This window comes from Mchenga conophoros, linkage group LG1 (genome assembly GCF_057382185.1).
Source record: "Mchenga conophoros isolate Kocher_MC1m ecotype Shallow Benthic linkage group LG1, M_conophoros_male_GT1.1, whole genome shotgun sequence".
NCBI classification, from domain to species: Eukaryota; Metazoa; Chordata; class Actinopteri; order Cichliformes; family Cichlidae; genus Mchenga; species Mchenga conophoros.
In genome coordinates this window covers 41,400,371-41,409,367 of record NC_140526.1, presented here as the reverse complement: position 1 = coordinate 41,409,367, position 8,997 = coordinate 41,400,371, and positions in this window count along the sequence as shown.

The window sequence follows — 8,997 nt, the reverse complement described above, 5'->3', positions numbered from 1 at the left end:
CATGCTGTGGAAGAGAGACAGAGGTTAATAACAGATATGATTCAATGCAGAGAGGCCTGTTAACACATAGTGAGTGAGAAAAGGAAAAACTCAATGCATCATGGGCAGTGTTGGTCAAGTTACTTGAAAAAAGTAATCAGTAACTAATTACTTCCCCAAAAAGTAATCCAGTTACTTTACTGATTACTTATTTTCAAAAGTAATTAATTATTTACTTTTTAAAAACACGATTTACAACCTGAATAGGTGATAAAGCGATAGATCTTTCAGCCCAATTCTACTTTTTCTGCATAATCCATCATACAAAATGTAATCAAATGAAAAAGTCTCTTTTTAAAACTTGTTTTATTAGTTTTAATCTTTTAACTTTATGCATCAAGCAAAAATTAAATTATATGCAACATTCTCTGACTGGAAGAAATTAGTTTAACATTTAAACCTATTTTCTGCACATTCCAGCACATAAAATAAAATATTTTTTGTGTTTACACTCAGTCTTTCAAATAGATGCAAGTAAAACACAGCAGAAAATAAATAAAGTCAAAGACTCAGCGGTCCTGTTGCTCTATTTTCACCTGTAAAGCAGGAGTGGGGCAGGCGGAGGTTTACCCTGGTGCAGGTGTGCAGCGGTCAGTTAAAGAATCCGCGAGTTTCTCTGTGAATTTCCCATTACGTCGTAGCTACTCGGTACAAGTAACGCGTTACTGCCCATCTCTGATCATGGGAATCCCCGGCAGCCTACGTCTATTGCAGCATAACTAAGGGAGGATTCAGGGTCACCTGGTCCAGCCCTAACTATATGCTTTAGCAAAAAGGAAAGTTTGAAGCCTAATCTTGAAAGTAGAGATAGTGTCTGTCTCCTGAATCCAAACTGGAAGCTGGTTCTACAGAAGAGGGGCCTGAAAACTGAAGGCTCTGCCTCCCATTCTACTTTTAAATACTCTAGGAACAACAAGTAGGCCTGCAGTGTGAGAGCGAAGTGCTCTAATAGGGTGATATGGTACTACAAGGTCATTAAGATAAGATGGGGCCTGATTATTTAAGACCTTGTATGTGAGGAGCAGGATTTTGAATTCTGGATTTAACAGGAAGCCAAAACAGGAGAAATCTGCTCTCTCTTTCTAGTCCCTGTCAGGACTCTTGCTGCAGCATTTTGGATTAGCTGAAGGCTTTTCAGGGAGTTTTTAAGACTTCCTGATAATAATGAATTACAGTCGTCCAGCCTGGAAGTAATAAATGCATGAACTAGTTTTTCAGCGTCACTCTGAGACAGGATGTTTCTAATTTTAGAGATGTTGCGCAAATGGAAGAACGCAGTCTTACATATTTGTTTAATATGTGCATTGAAGGACATGTCCTGGTCAAAAATGACTCCAAGGTTCCTCACAGTGTTACTGGAGGCCAAAGTAATGCCATCCAGAGTAAGAATCTGCTTAGATACCATATTTCTAAGCTTTTCAGGGCCGAGTACAATAACCTCAGTTTGATCTGAATTAAGAAGCAGAAAGTTAGCGGCCATCCAGGTCTTTATGTCTTTAAGACATTCCTGCAGTTTAACTCATTGGTGTGTGTTATCTGGCTTCATGGACAGATAGAGCTGGGTGTCATCTGCATAGCAGTGTAAATGTATGCTATGTCTTCTAATGATGCTGCCTAAGGGAAGCATGTATAATGTAAACAGAATTGGTCCTAGCACTGAACCCTGTGGAACTCCATAATTAACCTCAGTGTGTGAAGAGGACTCTCCATTTACATGCACAAACTGGAGTCTATTAGATAGATATGATACAAACCACTGCAGTGCAGTACCTGTAATACCTACAGCATGTTCTAATCGCTCTAATAGGATATTATGGTCGACAGTATCGAACGCTGCACTGAGGTCTAGCAGGACAAGCACAGAGATGAGTCCACTGTCAGAGGCCATAAGAAGATCATTTGTAACCTTCACTAAAGCTGTTTCTGTGCTGTGATGAGCTCTGAAACCTGACTGAAACTCTTCAAATAAGCCTCTGCAGATGATCTGTTAGCTGTTTGACAACTACTCTTTCAAGGATTTTTGATATAAAGGAAGGTTGGAGATTGGCCTATAATTAGCTAAGACTGCTGGGTCTAGAGATGCTTTTTGAGTAAAGGTTTAACTACAGCCAGCTTGAAGGCCTGTGGTACATAGCCGATTATTAGAGATAGGTTGATCATATTTAAGATCGAAGAATTAATTAATGGCAGGACTTCTTTGAGCAGTTTTGTAGGAATGGGGTCTAAAAGACACGTTGATGGTTTGGAGGAAGTAATTATTGAAGTTAACTCAGAAAGATCAATTGGAGAAAAAGAGTCTAACTTAACATCAATGGTACTAAGAGTAGCTGTAGATAATATTACATCTGTGGGATGATTATTGGTAATTTTTTCTCTAATGACAAAAATTTATTTGTGAAGAAGTTCATGAAGTCATTACTAGTTAACGTTAAAGGGATTGTTGGCTCAACAGAGCTCTGACTGTTTGTCAGAGACCTTAGTTTTCACAGGAGCTACAGTATCCAGAGTCGTACGTAGTGAGGAGGTGAAATTATTAACAAGATAATCGACCTCTGTTGGAGCAGCATTCAGATAGCTGCTCTGCTCTGTGTTGGTACAGGGCATTGAAGATGATAACAGTGGGTGGATTATATTCTTAAACATAGTTACAGCGCTTTCAGAAAGACATCTACTTTGATAAAGTCTACTCTTCACTGCTGTGTAATCAATTATTGTAAAAGTAAATGTTATCAGGAAATGATCAGACAGGAGAGGGTTTTCAGGAAACACTGTTAAATGTTCAGTTTCTATGCCATATGTTAAAACAAGATCTAGAGTGTGATTAAAGTGGTGGGTGGGTTCTTTTACATTTTGAGAGAAACCAATTGAGTCTAATAACAGATTAAATGCCATGTTGAGGCTGTCATTTTTAGCATCTACATGGATGTTAAAATCACCCACAATAATTATTTTATCTGAGAACTAAATCAGATAAAAAGTCTGAGAAATCAGAACTCTGTGTAAGGCCCAGGTGTATAGATGATAACAAGTAAGACTGGTTTCTGAGTTTCACAGCTGGGGTGGACGAGGCTAAGCATCAGGCTTTCAAATGAATTAAAAGTCTGTCTGGGTCTTTCATTAATTAATAGGCTGGTGTGAAAAATTGCTGCCACACCTCCCCCTCGGCCTGTGCTTCGAGGTTTCTGGTAGTTAGAATGACTCGGGGGTGTTGATTCATTTAAACTAACATAATCATCCTGCTGCAACCAGGTTTCTGTAAGGCAGAGTAAATCGATTTGTTGATCAATTATTAAGTCATGTGCTAACAGAGACTTGGAGGAGAGAGACCTAATTTTTTTTTTTTTTGCCTGTCCCATTTGGTTCTTTAGCCGTCAGAATTGTTGTCTAAAGACCAACAAGGAGACCCAATGGATTTACTTTTGGATCATCACGGCCTTGCCGTATTGGTCTATTTGATCGACCTTTGTTGTTATTATTTCTTTTATTTTATTTTCAGTTGTTACAGATGGGACAGACATGACTGAGGGATAGGAAAGGGAGAAAGAAAGAGGAAGGAAAAGAAAACCAGAAGGGACAGTGAGAAAGGGCACTTAAAAAGAGAAAGAAGAGAAAAAAATCTCCTGGATCACCTGTTGAGAGAAAAAGAAGAGAAAACAAACAAAAAAACAGAGCAACATACTAAACACAACACCATCACGTTAATCTAGCTAAGTGTAAACAGCAGTAAATACTAAATATTGAATGTTGTTGTGTAGCACGCAGGACCGACAGCGCACAATGTGCTTGGAAATAGCAGCCAATAAAGGTGTAGTTTATGATTATGAACAGTGAACACGGTGTGCCGTGCTGGTTTTTAGTTTGTTTTTTGTCTGTTTGGGAGCTGACACAGTCTCTATGGAAATGGGGTTTTGCCCTTTGACAGGACTAGAAAATGTGTTTTTTTTAAGTATATATAGAAAAATATAGAAAAATATAGAAAAAATACATGAAAAAGAGCTGCTGAGGGTAACATGCTGATAGACACGTAGCAGAAATCCACTCGGTTTGAAAGCTAATTCAGTCCAGGTCTTTGGTCCAGTCCCAGCCACATGATGTTGTGTGACATCACATGTTGACCTGGAAATCAGTTTGGATGGAGATATTAAACAAAATCTGACCACATAAAGCCTACAACCTCGTTCTGTTTTCTTTCTTTCATTTTCTTTTGTTTAATTAATTAATGAATTAACTTGAAATAAAATCTGAAATGTGTTTTTCTGAGTGTTAGAGGATGACCTGTCCTGGCTACTGCACCGAGAGGAACCTAGGACCCAATGTTGGACCTGTCAATTCTCAAATTCTATGGCAAATCTCAATGAGACTCTGTGGTGTTGGGCAGTGCACACAGGGCCAGTAGAGGGCACGGGGCCCTCGGGCCACCCTCATGAAATGTCTTTCTCATTGTTTGGTCACACCAGTGGGCTGCTGGAGGCTGGAGGTATTTTGTTGGACTACTTGTGCAACATTGATAGGGTCCAGGTATTCATGAAAGTTTAAATTAATTACAAATAATTAGCAAATTACATAAGGCTCTTTGGCGCCATACAGAGGCCAGTGACAAATGCTGTAATCCAGACTGGAATGTCTTGATGCATCCTCCATCATCCTGGCAAGGAAATCCCTCCCTGCATTTCACTTACCTCGACACAGGGAAACTAATCTTTGCATAACAGAATTTGAGTCTTCCTGTTCTCAGCTTTGGCCCCTTAGACATCCAGGCAGCAGGACAGTGTGCTCTCCACTGAGGAGCAGTAGAAGGCCAGCAGCAGCTTCTGGTCGAGGTCATTCTTCCCGAGGACACGGAGGAAGTGCAGCTGCTGATGGACTCAGGGTGAGTGTAGTGCATCCAGGTGAGAGCGGCTGATATATGGGTACCCAGAAACCTGAAAGTGGAGACAGATTCCACCTGTTCTCCAGTCATAATGAGACAGGAGTGGACCTGTCTGTGCCTTCTGAAGTCTATAAGAAGTTCTTGAGAATATCACATAACCAAAGATAAAGACCCTGTTTCTGTGAAAGCTGTCTACAAGACACAGGAATTTTCTTTTTATGTGAACTGGATCTGAGGTAATTCTGAGGATCATCACGAGCTTGCAAGGAGACTGTAAGCACATTACGGAGCCACCGAAAAGGTGAAAAATACCAGCAGTTAGGGAGCGTTTAACATGTCATTTCCCAATAATAACATACGTCTTCTGAAATCTCAGAGGATGGTTAGTTAGAGAGGTGTGTTTGTGAGTAATTGATCGGAATTAATACTACTACTACTACTACTACTACTAATAATAATAATAATAATAATGCAATTTCTCAAATGGAAACCAATGTTTAATAGTTCAACTGCAAACAACAACTAAAAACTAACCCTTTCAGTGTATTTACATGGCATATCAAATGTGCAGTAATGTCAAATAAAATAAGGTATACTTGTGTCTCCTGTGTGTCCATGTGTGTATTTTTGTGCATGTGTTTCTGCCTGTGTAAGTGTTAGTGAATGAGTGAGTCTGTGTCTGTATTGCTTGTATGTGGTTGCTGCAGTAAAGAAAAGTTTGCCCTGTGCGCTGATGCAACATGTTATACTGCTGAAAATGACTCATTGTGATGGTGTAGATGTTAATAATTAATGTCCAACCCAACAGCCCCTCAGCTCAGAGTTTTATTGGCCCATGTACATTTTTATTGATCTGTGAAAAAATCTTTCATTTGTACATTTTTACTAATACTATTACAGTTGGATGCTGGTCTGCTGCTGTTGTTTGAATCTCCCTGCCTGCACGTCTCAAGCTGTGCTGGGATTCTCCTTCCCTTCATGGTGGAGCTTCCTGGTTTCTGGCACTTCAGCTGCGACACATGTTGTCCATCTGGCTGATCTTCTCCAGTCTCCATCAGATCATTTTCCTCCTTCATGTGTTTCTCTATTGGCTGAAGTCTTGAAGTCTTTATACATTTTGTCGTCAACAAAATGTCATTTTGGTCAACTTTTGGATAACAGCTTCTCACCCTTGAAAAATACAGTTTTATTGCTATAATACTTTTTATTTTATTTTATTTCACTTTAAATCACGTCACTCACTGCTCTGGTTCTTGTATAACATTTTTCTGCTCTTTGTGAACACAAGTTTTGACTCCAGCTCACAGATAAAAAGTAAGAAAAAAATTTTGCAGAAAGTCTTAAGATACTATACAAACAAGTTTGTATAGCTTGTAAATGAAAAACTGTGTAGTTCATTGTGCATATGGGTATACAACCTGAATGATATAGCAGTGCGTTATTTCACGGTGTCCTTCCGAGTGACAGCCTGAGGGAAGAAACTGTCTCTGTGGTTTTTGTAAACAACACCTGCCTGAAAGCAGCAGTTGGAATAGTTTTTCTGGGGTGTGAGGGGTCTGCAGAGATGTTTTCTGCCTGTTTCCAAACACTGGACCTGTACAGGTCTTGGATGGAGGGAAGATCAGTACCGATAATCCTCTCTGCAGACCTGATTCTCCATTGCAGTCTGGTCCTGTCCTGCTTCGTAGCTGAGCCCAATTAGACAGTGATTAGTGGGCACAGGATAGACTGGATGATGGCAGCGTAGAAGATCACTAGCAGCTCCTGTTGTAGGTTGAACTTGAAGTCCGATAACACACACCAAGTAGTTAAACTGCAGGAATGTCTTAAAGACTCAAAGACCTGGATTATCTCTAATTTTATGCTTCTAAATTTAGTTAAAACTGTGGTTATTGTGCTCGGCCATAAAAACCTTAGAAATATGGTGTCTAACCAGACTCTTACTCTGGATGGCATTACCTCAGCCTCCAGTAACGCTGTGAGGAACCTTGGAGTCATTTTTGACCAGGACATGTCCTTCAACGCACATATTAAGCCTTCAGTTTTCAGGCCTCTCTTCTTCTGGAACCAGCTGATAGTTTGGAATCGGGAGACAGACGCTCTTTGTAAGATTAGGCTTAAAGCTTTCCTTTTTGATAAAGCATTTAGTTTTGTTTGGATCAGGTGACCCTGAATCCTCCCTTAGTTATGCTGCAATAGATGTAAGCTGCTGGGGGATTCCCATGATGCATTGAATGTGTCTTCTTCAGTCACGTTTCTCACTTACTATGTGTTAATAGGCCTCTCTGCATTCAATTATTTGATGTTATCTCGGGCTGTCTTCGACATGTGTCTTTGTCCTGCCTTCCTCCCCTCACCCCCAACTAGTCGTGGCAGATAACCCTCCCTGAGCCTGGTTCTGCTGGAGGTTTCTTCCTGTTAAAAGGGAGTTTTTTTCCTTCTCACTATCACCAAAACTCTTGCTCATGGAGGTCATATGATCCTTTCATCTGTTTTCTTTGTATTATTGCAGGACCTTTACCTTACAATATAAAGCACCTTGTGTCATGGTCCCCGTGTCTGCCCGGCTGACTCAGGTTGGCTACATATGTTTCTTGTTTACATCTACCTCTCTCACGCTTGCTGTGTCTCGCCGGGGCAGAGCTCATTGCGGGCTCCCGCCCCTGGCCCTCGCACCTGAAGTTAATCACACACCTGTGGCTCATCGCCTAAATTCATCCACTACTTAAGGCAGTGGTTGGAAACATCTCGTTGCTGGACTATTGAGTAACCTCAGTAGTAAGCTCCGGAGTACTAGTCTCTTGTTTCCTTTTCGTGTCGCTGACCCTTTGGATTAATCACTTGTTGTCTGTAAACAGGAATTCCGTTTCCCTGGAACCCTTGGTGTGCGGGCTGCTGATGTGCTGTGTTTTTTGTGAAGTCCCTCGTGTGTGAAGAGCTCCTTTCCCGGATTTCCCTGTGCCCTGGATTCCCCCCGCCCTCTCACTTGTATATATTTGCACCTGGTGTTGTATAGTAATAAACGGAACTGTATTCTAGCTGCCTTTTCTGCGCTTGAGTCCATCCCACTTCGTGACACCTTGAGGCAATTGTTGTTGTGATTTAGCGCTATTTAAAAATAACATTGAACTGAAATGAAGTAAATATCCAATCGGTTGTCACAAAATGTTGCAGCATCACCTGATCCTTTCAGTGATCATCTGTGTTTGTCTTTTAGTTTGTTGCCTATCTGTTTGTTTCTTGGTAGTTGCTAGAAGGCACGCACACATTCACATGAATGCATTAAGGGCAACTCGGCTTCAGTATCTTGCCCAAAGATATTTGGACATACATACTGTAGTAGCTGGACACTTAACCCCTCAGTGGTAGATGACCAGTTCTACGAGTAGTTAATGCCTATAGAGTGTAGCCCACAGACTCTGGGATACAAGGTAGAGCAGGTCATCTACTGATTGGATGGTTAGTGGTTCAGTCCCTGGAGGCTCCAGGCTGCATGTCAAATACCCTTGGGCAAGATACCACCCCCAGGTTGCTCTCTGATGCATGTATCAGAGTATGGATATGTTTTCTGGTAGATGGAGCATGGCTGTCTGTGGAGAAAGACACTATACAATTTTGAAACCCGAATGAAAAGTTGTCCAAGGACTTTAAAGGATTTGAGGAGCTGATCTAGAACTCTGTATTAAATGGCTCCTCTGTTGTTTATTATGAGCATAGGCACTTCATAACATGCATCTTACATTTCATACATGATAAATGCAGTCTACGCACAAATATAAGTCAGACATATGCAACAAGAACACCCAGCTTATTTTAAACTAGTAGCTGAGACAGGCAAAGGTGTCAGTGCTATACTGCCCTAAACCGGGACACATTCAATCTCTGCTTTGGAGTTTATCTTTGCATGGACACGGTGTGTGCATTCCTTTCACCACCAGGAGAGGAAATCCTATGCATCAACATGCATTAGCACATAATCAAGCAAGACTGCTGTCGTAAAGGCTACAGATTGTTTGAGCATTTATCCTCACAGACACTACATCAAAAACAAGCTATAATTCTGTCAAGTCAGAGTTATTTAAAAAAAC